General features: G+C 43.5%; 1 long non-coding RNA gene across 2 annotated transcripts; it reads right to left on the reverse strand.

Moving 5' to 3' along the window:
• Window positions 1-59: 59 nt before the first annotated feature.
• Window positions 60-11389, reverse strand: LOC119566423. Of its 2 annotated transcripts, none has more exons than XR_005225478.2 (3): window positions 9598-11389; window positions 8989-9051; window positions 60-289 (listed from the first exon to the last, which is right to left on the reverse strand). It is a non-coding gene; the product is annotated as an uncharacterized LOC119566423 (long non-coding RNA). The 2 variants fall into 2 exon arrangements; XR_006291418.1 differs by lacking the exon at window positions 60-289 and adding an exon at window positions 5824-5881.

Consider the following 11389-nt stretch of genomic DNA (forward strand, 5'->3'; position numbering starts at 1 on the left):
CCCACACATTGCAATTATTAATAGTATCTGAAATTAATACGGGACACACAAGACACTAATTTAACCATAAATTCCTTTATTAAGTCCAAAGGCCAAATGGTATTTTATACCATTGCTTTTAACATGCCTGACAGCCTAAAATTAAGCAATCACTACACCCAATACAGTAATAACGTATTCATAAGCATGTGATCAGTATACTTACAACTCATCCTGGCGTGCTCTGTGCGCAGTTAAGGTAGACATCTCATGTATGATTACATCACCCTCTCTATACACTGCCAACAGCCTGAAAAACAAAACAATTTCTGTGTACCCTTAGTGGGAACCTCTGAACAATTTTAACTGACTAGCATGTCTTTCCCAAGGACCCCTGACGTGCTGTGCCTGGATAAATCTACCTTTTGTTTGTTCAGGAGAAGTTTTTTTTAAGCACAAACCAGGCAATTGTGAACATGAATTGTTACATCTTTTTTGCAATTGGGCTGGCTACCTTAAATCACTGAAAAGTAGTACAGTAGAACCTCAGAGTTACGAACTGACCAGTCAACCACACACCTCATTTGGAACCAGAAGTTTGCAATCAGGCAGCAGCAAAGACAACAACAAAAAAAGGCAAATACAGTACAGTGCTGTGTTAAACAAACTACTAAAAAACAAAGGGAAAGAAAAAAATTTGACAAGTTAAGGATACTTTCTGTGCTTGTTTCGTTTAAATTAAGATGGTTAAAAAACAGCATTTTTCTTCTGCACAGTAAAATTTTCAAGTTGTATTAAGTCAATGTTGAGTTGTAAACTTTTGAAAGAACTGTAACGTTTTGTTCAGAGCTATGAACACTTCAGAGTTACAAACAGCCTCCATTCCCGAGGTGTTCGTGTATCAGTATTTTGGTGGAGTCCTGAAATACATCATGCACTAATCTCAACATTTCCCTTTGAAAGGGCTGTAAAGGAATCCAAACCTGGTAAGGCAAATCATCCCCTTCACTGAGCAATGAGTTATCCCTAACAAGGGGTTGTTTACCATTTAACTGGTTTAACTCCCCAAGCATTACTTTTTGATTAAGAGCAGATAACTCTGGATCAGATTCTTGTAATGTTACTAAGGCCTTGTCTACACTGACTAGTTTCTGTGCAGTAAAGTAGCTTTCTGCATCGTAACTCCAGAGGTGTACGCACTGCCAAGCAACTTAGTGCACAGAAACCGTGCAGTTGCAGCGCTGTAAAAAAAACCACCCCGACAAGAGGCATACAGGTTTCTGTGCCGGGGGTACAGCTCCTCGGTGCTGGTATGGACACCCGGGTCGATTACTGCACTGTGACTGGCCTCTGGGAGGTTTCCCACAATGCCTGTTCTCACCTCTCTGGTCACTGGTTTGAGCTCTACTGCCCTGCCCTCAGGTGACCAACCGTCATCCCCACCACTTAAATTCCTTGGGAATTTTGAAAGTCCCCTTCCTGTTTGCTTGGTGACGCGTGCAGTGGTCTCAGTGCATCTTTCCAGGTGACCATGCCTGCTCCACGCACCAGGCAATCCCCCGCTTGGAGCAATGCCGAGCTGCTGGACCTCATCAGCATTTGGGGAGAGGAGGCTGTCCAGTCCCAGCTGTGTTCCAGCCATAGGAATTATACCACCTATGGACAGATTTCACGACCCATGACAGAAAGGGGCTAGGACTGTGACGCACTTCAGTGCAGGGTCAAAGTGAAGAAGCTGCGGAACACCTACCACAAGGTGCAGGAGGCAAACTGCTGCTCTGGTGCTGTGCCCACAAGCTGCTGGTTCTACAAAGAGCTGGACGCGATACTCAGTGGTGACCCCACCTCCACTGCGAAGGCCACTGTGGATACTTCGGTGGCTCTTCCTGCGTGCGGTCATGATGCTTTCCACGGCCGAAAAACAAGAATTGAAGGAGTGGTGGGACAGCCAGAAGAGGGACCGAAAGGAGAACACGGTGTGCCAAAACGAAGCCATGGAGTGGCTCTTAAATGTTATGAAGCGCCAAGCAGACACACTCCACGCACTATTAGCACTGCAAACAGAGTAGTTCCGTGCCTGCCCTCCCCTGCAGCCGCTGTCGCAAAACTCTTTCCCATGCGCCCCCCCCAGACACCGCCAACACACTCTTATCAACCGCCTGGCTCCAGTCTGTACCTGCTGCATTCCACTCCTGCCCCATCACAGTCCAGCACTGCAGACTCCCAGTACCCACTGCACTCAACACTCATCCCTCTGCAGTTTAGCCGTGCTGAAGTACAGTACCCACTGCACTGTACTCCAAAGGACAAGGTTGGATATGATACGTGGACATAAACAAATCTTTAACCGTCCTGGGACCCTCCCTTTCCCCATCCCCCTCAGTGCTGATGTGTTTTTTTGTTTGTCTCTCTCCACTGGTTGTTGTTTTTTAATAAAATAATTGTTTTGGTTTGAAAGCAATCTTCAGTCCATTAACTGAAAGCAAACAGAGTCATGCAAAGCAACAGGCCATTTTCTTACATCTTCATAGTGCATCGTCTACACCAATCACAATCACCTCCTAGCATTACAAGCACTGCACTCTCAAGCACAGCAACAAACATTAGTGGCTTTCAGCGTCAAATTGCTGCCTCAAGGCATCCCTGATCCTTATGGCCCCACACTGCACCCCTCTAATAGCCCTGGTCTCTGGCTATTCAAATTCAGCATCCAGGTGCTGCGCTTCAGCGGTCCAGCCCTGAGTGAAGCTTTCACCCTTCCCTTCACAAATAATAAGGAGTGTACAGCATGCGGCTATAACACAGGAATATTGCCATTGGCCACGTCCAGCTTCCCACAGAGGCAGCGCCAGCAGGCTTTTAAACGGCCAAATGCACACTCCACAGTCATTCTGCATTTGCTCAGCCTCTTGAACCGCTCCTTGCTGCTGTCAAGTTGCCCAGTGTATGGCTTCATGAGCCACGGCATTAAGGAGTAGGCAGGGTCTCCCAGGATCACATTGGGCATTTCGACTTCCTCTATGGTGATCTTCTGGTCCGGGAAGAAAGTCCCTGCTTGCAGCTTCTTGAACAGGCCAGTGTTCTGAAAGATGCATGCGTCATGCACCTTTCCAGACCAGCCTGCGTTAATGCCTAGAGAACCACTGAAAAATACCCCTTGCAATTAATGTACTCGGTGGCTAGGTGGTCTGGTGCCAGAATTGGAATGTGCGTGCCATTTATCACCTCTCCGCAATTAGGGAAGCCCATTTGTGCAAAGTCATCCACAATGTCACGCATGTTGCCCAGAGTCACGGTCTTTCGGAGCAGGATGCGATTAATGGCCCTCCACACTTCGATCAACAAGACTCCAACGGTTAAGTTTCCCACTCTGAACTGATAGCGACCAATTGGTAGCTGGAGTAGCTAGCTTCCACAGTGCTATCGCCACACACTTCTCCAACGACAGGGCAGCTCTCATTCTCGTGCCCTTGAGCCGCAGGGCTGGGGTGAGCTCACCACACAGTCATACGAATGTGGCTTTCCTCATGCGAAAGTTCTGCAGCCACTGCTCGTTATCCTAGACATGCATCGCGATGTGATCCCACCATTCAGTGATTGCTTCCCGAGCCCAAAAGCGGTGCTCCACTGTGGTCAGCACCTCTGTGAATGCCACAAGCAATCTCATGTCTAAGCTACTATGCATGGCAAGATCAATGTTGCTCTCCTCTTGCCTTTGTAGTTTGAGGAATAACTCCACTGCCACTCATGACTTGTTGGTCAGAGTGAGCAGCATACTGGTTAGCAGTTTGGGATCCATTCCTGCATCCTGAAACAGGCAGGGCACAGAGTACACAAACTGTTGGAAGATAGTGCCAAATGTGAACAGCAGCACAGGGATTGATGGGATGCAAAGCAATGCATCACGGGGCATTGAGACTGGACCCAGGATGCCCCGCGACCCCCTCCACCTTCCCACAAGTCTTAGAAGCAAAAGAAAAAGAGGTGCTCTGTGGGATAGTTGGGGATTGGTCCTGCTTTGAGCAGGGGGTTGGACTAGATGACTTCCTGAGGTCCCTTCCAACCCTGATATTCTATGGCTGCCTAGAGTGCAGCACTGTGAATAGCGCTGCAAGTGCCGCAGGTGTGAACATGCTATTGTGCGGGCAACTGTCAGTGTGAACACACAACAGCGGTTTCCCTTCTGCACTCTCTGAGCAGCGCTGTAACTGCTGGCCCTGTAACTTTGCAAGTGTAGACGTGTCCTCAATCAGTGTTTTCTGTTTCTGCTTGGGTGGTAACAGCAAGGATTGGATACTCAGGGTGGAACCCATACCACAGCCTCCCTAGCAGCAGCAGCTTCATCCACATTTATTCTTCTTGCTTACTTCCTATGTCTAGGATGAGCTTTTACCTTAACCACATATATCACCGAGTTACCCAATTTATCTGCCAATTCCTATACATAGGACAAAAGGGCTTGAGAAGCGTAAAGGCTTGAGATCTGCACTACAAAATGAATTCATACTCCACCCAGGGAGGTATGTTGTCAAGGCATCACAGATCCACTGAGTTTGAACATATCACACCAACCAGTACTTGTCCTTTATTACAGAGTGATAATGCCTTTGACACAGCAGCCACTTCAGTACGCTTGGCTGAGTGTGTACTACACCTCTGCTGCAGAGGTACAGCTGCCTGAATGGGGGGAGCTCAAACAGCAAATCCTGTGACTAGGGTCCCTTTTTGATGACAGGGTGACGCATCAACATATATTGCTAGTCCCTCAGGCTACCGCCCTTCAGAATTTAACTTATGTACTGCTCAGGGATAAAAAGGTTAAGGGCCCCTTTTTAGAGAAAATTTCTCCAGAACACTCACATGGAGTACAATTAACAATCCTACTGGTAAGGGTGACTGGGTTTTTGAGAGGACAGACTTCAAGATGGTGCTCTTCCAGCAGCAAGGACCATGTCATTCTAGAACTTGACACTGTACCATTTTTGATTTTACCAGACAAAAGATAATTTTAAAGAGTATGAGCCACGTAGTTTTATGCGTCCCAGCCCCACCAGATATCTAAAATATGTCAGAGCCCACTAAAAACCCAGTAGTATTTTTCATACAGGTATACTGCTTTTCAACTCCATTTAATACCCAGGAAGCATAACACTAACGTTTTTCTCTGTTGTGAGATGCTGAGTTAATAGCTGAAATGGCTGTTTCCCTGGTTGCTACAAACAAGCCAAAAAGTTTTGTATAAGCTGAGGTGCTAAGAACTGGAGCTTGTGCTAAAAGCCTCTTAACTTATACGCTGGCAGGGTATGCTGGGGGGTATTGTCTACAGCCAAGCTCTGCGATACAACCGCATTTGCTCCAACCCCTCAGACAGAGACAAACACCTACAAGATCTCTATCAAGCATTCTTACAACTACAATACCCACCTGCGGAAGTGAAGAAACAGACTGATAGAGCCAGAAGAGTTCCCAGAAGTCACCTACTACAGGACAGGCCTAACAAAGAAAATAACAGAACGCCACTAGCCGTCACCTTCAGCCCCCAACTAAACCCCTCCAACGCATTATTAAGGATCTACAACCTACCCTGAAGGATGACCCAACACTCTCACAAATCTTGGGAGACAGGCCAGTCCTTGCCTACAGACAGCCCACCAACCTGAAGCAAATACTCACCAGCAACCACATACCACACAACAGAACCACTAACCCAGGAACCTATCCTTGCAACAAAGCCCGTTGCCAACTGTGCCCACATATCTATTCAGGGGACACCATCACAGGGCCTAATCACATCAGCCACACTATCAAACGCTCGTTCACCTGCACATCCACCAATGTGATATATGCCATCATGTGCCAGCAATGCCCCTCTGCCATGTACATTGGTCAAACTGGGCAGTCTCTACGTAAAAGAATAAATGGACACAAATTAGATGTCAAGAATTATAACATTCATAAACCAGTCAGAGAACACTTCAGTCTCTCTGGTCACGCGATTACAGACATGAAAGTTGCGATATTACAACAAAAAAACTTCAAATCCAGACTCCAGCGAGAGACTGCTGAATTGGAATTCATTTGCAAATTGGATACAATTAACTTAGGCTTGAATAGAGACTGAGAGTGGCTAAGTCATTATGCAAGGTAGCCTATTTCCCCTTGTTTCTCCCCCCCCCAGACGTTCTTGTTAAACCCTGGATTTGTGCTGGAAATGGCCCAACTTGATTATCATACACATTGTAAGGAGAGTGATCACTTTAGATATGCTATTACCAGCAGGAGAGTGTGGTGGGGGGAGGTATTTTTTCATGCTTTGTGTGTATAAAAAGATCTTCTACACTTTCCACAGTATGCATCCGATGAAGTGAGCTGTAGCTCACGAAAGCTTATGCTCAAATAAATTGGTTAGTCTCTAAGGTGCCACAAGTACTCCTTTTCTCATTCCCACTCTGTCTTCTTCTGGGGGGAGGTGATAGAGGGGTGCAAGGATTACAGTGTAACCAGGGATGAAATCCCCCACAAAAGCCTGTCATACCCAGCAGTGATCTAGTGTTGTTTCTGAAATAGGGAGGGGCAGCTCTAAAAAAATAAATAAATAAAAAAAATAAAAAAAATCACATGAAGCTTTTGTTTGGAGCACACAGGCCTGGTTGCAGGGTTAGTCCCAGGAAGGAAATCTCCTGCTTCATGAGCTGAGCCTTTTTTGGCTTTAGCTTTAGTCCAGCTTTCATTAAAACCTAACACAGGACTTTTAATACCATTCCCTGTCTGCACCAGAATATCATCTACATGTTGCACAACATTTTTGAAGGTTTAGGGTTGGTTAAACCTTTTGTTGCATTCATTTGCAATTTACTAAGGCATTTAAATCTTGTATACACTTGCTTTAGTTTAAATACAATTCTTTTTTCTATTTACAAAACATTCCCGTATAGATTCTCACTCCCTAATAACCTTTACTTTATACCACAGTTAATCAGAACTTTTGGATACAATTTTTAGTGGTTAATCATCATTTCTTACATTCACTGATCTTTCTTGGTGCTGAGTTGGTTTCTGCTTCCAAAACACACAGCCATCTGAAAAAGCCTCTTTGGAGCCATGATAGGATTTTAATTAAGTAGTATGTCTTGTTTACATTTCTTTTACAGTATACACTGCATGTTCCATAGAAATGCTCACTCCTTTCATAATTTAACTTTCACTTTTTTATTTGCTATAACTTATTAGCCATATCAATTTTATATATACATATACACACACACACATATACATATACACACACACACATATACATATACACACACACACATATACATTAATATTTTATTTTTCTTCTGCAGCTCTCTCAGCTTTTGCTTCGTTACTGAAAAAGGGATGCAGGATCTCTCCCCACTATCCCAGTTCTGCCTGTGCCCTTTTATTCCCTATTTTCATTTACTGGTTTATATTTAATATTTATAACTTAATTAAAAAAAAGTTAAACTTTGTAATAGCACTGAGACACCCAAAGTGTTAACTAACAAAGTTAAGACTGCCCAGACATGTTGGCTGCTGCTCAAAGAGTGTGTGTGTGGGTGTCAGCTTTGCAATCTTGAATGAAAGATTTGGATGGAATTTTAGTGGAATCTTTTAAAAGCCAATTCATTTTAAACATACAAAAGAGGGTATTACAAACTCTCTCTCATCAACAGAAGTTGGTCCAATAAAAGATATTACCTCATGCACTGTGTCTCTCCATAGTCAATAGTTCTAATCAGACTGTCACTCTGCCAGCAGCAGCTATTTACAATTGATTATTTACAGATACATTTCTCCAGAAGCAGTCTTTTCCTTCTAAACAGCTGTAAAGGCTTCTGGGGACAAAACATAGTTTTGCCCAACTCATCTCCCCTTTACATAATTTGTTTCATTACTAAGGCATGACTGCATGGAGTTGTACTGCCATTACTGTGTTTCACTATCAACCCAAGCATTTTTTTTTTTTTTTTTTTAGTAAAACACCAACATTCTGTAACATTTAATCACTTCTAATTTTATTACTTGCACTACCCTCGACTATCTAGTCCCCTCTGAGCTCTGCAGTGTTAATTTGCACACAAGCTCCTTTTAACTGCACATACCTTTTCCTTAAATTACTCACTAGTTTTTCCTTGTTTAATAAGACATTTCCCAAGACCGCACTAGCTACTAACTTCTGGGACTATAACTCTTCTGTCTTATCTCCCAGAATAACATTTCTCTGCTGACTTTTTCTCAGTCTCTAAGTTTATCTTTATGTTTTTTGCACTTATTTCTTAACTTAGTACACTTTGCCTGCAAAGCTGTACTCACTAAATATGGTCCTTGAAAGACAACTGCTTTTCACTTTGGATTTATGCGACAGACATTGTTTTTTCCTTCCAGGAACCTTTTCCCTTTAGCTTGTTTCCTTCTCTACAACTTTGATTTGTTCTCTATGCTTTTTGCATTCATCCCTCAGGGTGGCATATTTCGTTTGTAGCCACCAGAAATAATGCTTGCGAAACTGCTGCTTTATTTTGGCTCTCTTTGCCTTAGGATAAAAGAAACTAGATACTGTTTTTTCTGTGGCTGCCAACGGTTTTTTTTTTGTTTTAATTTCAGTGGCATTCAACAGACTTCTGCCAAGCATTCTTTTACATAGGTATCTAGAATACCTCCCTCTATTCCCCTTATTTTATTGAATTTCTCTTTTCAAGAGAATTCTATATTGTCCCTAGATAACAGGTCCCTTCACTTTGGGGGTTTAAAGCAACTGAAATTGTCAGGGGTCCTTTCTGGTCACCAAAAATTTTGGAATCATTAATAGTATCTGAAATTATTGGAGACCACCAAATGCTAATTTAATCAACAATTCCTTTATTAAATCCAAAGACCAAATGGTATTTTATACAATTGTTGTAAACATGCATAGCACCCTAAAAATGAACAGTCACTACACCCAATACAGTAATAAAATATTGATGAGAACATGATCAGTATACTCACAAACAGGCCTGACCTAGGGAAAACCATTTCATCTTGGCATGCTCCAGCATGATCAGGTAGGATCTGAAAAAGAACCGGCAGCTTCATGGCTCTCTTTATACACTTCAGCTAACTTGCTAGCTTTAGCAAAAACCCAGTTTGAAGCAGTTTATCCTTGCTACTTTCTTTCCTCCAAGGCCTTACTTTTCGGTTCCTTTCTCCTTATTACCAGCTAAATAATGGGATGGTTTGTACTTGTTTCTTTTAAGACAGGTTTCCTTTGTCTTTTTGCTTTATCAGTTACTTTTTGAACCACATATATCTTTTCCACACTATAAGTAATAATACTTATTATTTTCATAGCTTTCTTTTACTTGTTGATGGGGGCTTTTCTGTACTAGCCACAAATTATAAACCAAACTTAAGCTAACTTTAATTCTTTTCAGAGTAACAGCTGTGTTAGTCTGTATTTGCAAAAAGAAAAGGAGTACTTGTGGCACCTTAGAAACTAACCAATTTATTTGAGCATCCGATCAAGTGAGCTGTAGCTCACGAAAGCTTATGCTAAAATAAATTGGTTAGTCTCTAAGGTGCCACAAGTACTCCTTTTCTTTTTAATTTCATAAGTACCTCTGCAGTAGGCATTCCTAGGCATGGGTTCTTCAGTTCCCTCTCTTGTCTACTCCTTGTGAGGTATGGTGACAGCAGCAAGCCATCAGGTCCAAAGAGTATTCACCCAAAAGTTCTGAAGGATTTAAGAATTAAGTGAGTGAGCTGCTAACAAAACAATGTAATTTACAATGAAAGCTAGCTGATATTCTTGAGGACTAGAAGGTGGGCAATATTAGGTCTACTTTTTTTAAAGCATTAGGATTAAGCCTGACATTTAAAGGCCAGTATCTTTACTTCAGCACTCGGCAAGTTGTTTGAAGCAATATTAAGAAGAACACCTGTCCTAGAGAAACACAATACAAGACCCAATTAATGTGGGCTTTAACCGAGGATCACATCCCTCAATTTAGGAGAAGTCTTTGAGGGTGACAAAGGAAAACCAGTTGATATTATTGGTTCAGACTTTCAAAAAGCTTTAATCAGGTTCCTCATAAGAAGGTGTAGTTAAGGAAACTAGATACAGGGTGTAACAGAAGTTCTTTTGTGTACTAGAAATTGACAGAAACAGAAAACAAACAGGAATAAGTCATCAGTTTTTAAATCATGGAATGAAGCAAATAAGAGGATATTGCAATGATTTATACTAAGAGCAGTTTAAACTTATTTATTAAAGACCTGGAGAGGAAGGTAAACAGTGACCTGGCAAAATCTGCGCATGACACAAGATTATTTAGATTAGTCAAAGACTACAGAAGACTGAGGAAGTTCAGAGGCACCTGAGTTAGAGAATTAAATAAAATTCACTGTAGATAAATATGATGCTCACAGAGAGGAACAGTTTAAATTTCTAACACTGCTAGATTTTAAAATAAACAGATATTCAGAAAAAGTATCTAGCCATACCTGTTGACAGTTTATGATAGAGTCATTATGGTTTAGTAGCCAGGAAAATATTTGGGAGTCTCTTTCAGACTCTCTTACCTTAGGATGGGTTTGTCTTATTTGTCTGAGCTTGATTTTCTAGGACTCCAGGAGGCTGCTAGCGTGTGTCCTTCTTATAGGATACACCTGGCAAGACCAGGTAATCACCCTGCTAAGAGTGGGACTAGAGAAATTTATACCAGCATAAAGCCCCACTGAAGTCAACAGGGTTCTGCCTGCATGTTTTACCTTATTAGGGCTCAAGCACTAAGTAGGATCAAAACGTGGCCATTCATTTCAATTACAGAATTGAGACACCTTGGGCCTGATTGTCAGAGGTGTTGAGCGTCTGGATCTCCCCATGCCTTTATCTGGATCGGGAGTGCTCAGTGCTTCTGAAAAATCAGGTTCAATGGAGCTCAGATTTAGATGGGAGGCCCCTACAATCAGCAGCCACGGACAACCTGGGCCTTCGCCTTTCACAAACTACGGCTCTTCGTGAGGAGCCACAACCACGCCTCTGACTTGGTGCCTGTGAATTGGGCCAGCAGTGCTGTGCGGCGATCACTTGCGGGTACGGATAAGGGCACTGGGAGACTTAAGTTCCCTGCTGTACGAGCCCATGGGGCGGAGGGCAACAGTCTGTCACTCGGGGGCCGCTTCTTCAGCTGTGCGGCCCCTGGCCTCAGGTTCCCCATCCCTCAAACAAGGATCACAACGCTCCCCTGCTCCAGGAGGGGCCTGCGCACCCCAAAGCCGGGGGCTGCTGCGTAGGGCGGCTCGGCTCCGGACTCCTCGGGCAGCAGCTCCCGCGGAAGCCGGAGGGGGCGGGCGGTTCAGGGGAGGCAGGAGACCGAGTCAGGTCAAAGGGCAACACGGGGAGCGCGCC

Source organism: Chelonia mydas, chromosome 6 (assembly GCF_015237465.2).
Source record: "Chelonia mydas isolate rCheMyd1 chromosome 6, rCheMyd1.pri.v2, whole genome shotgun sequence".
In the NCBI taxonomy this organism is placed as follows: Eukaryota; Metazoa; Chordata; order Testudines; family Cheloniidae; genus Chelonia; species Chelonia mydas.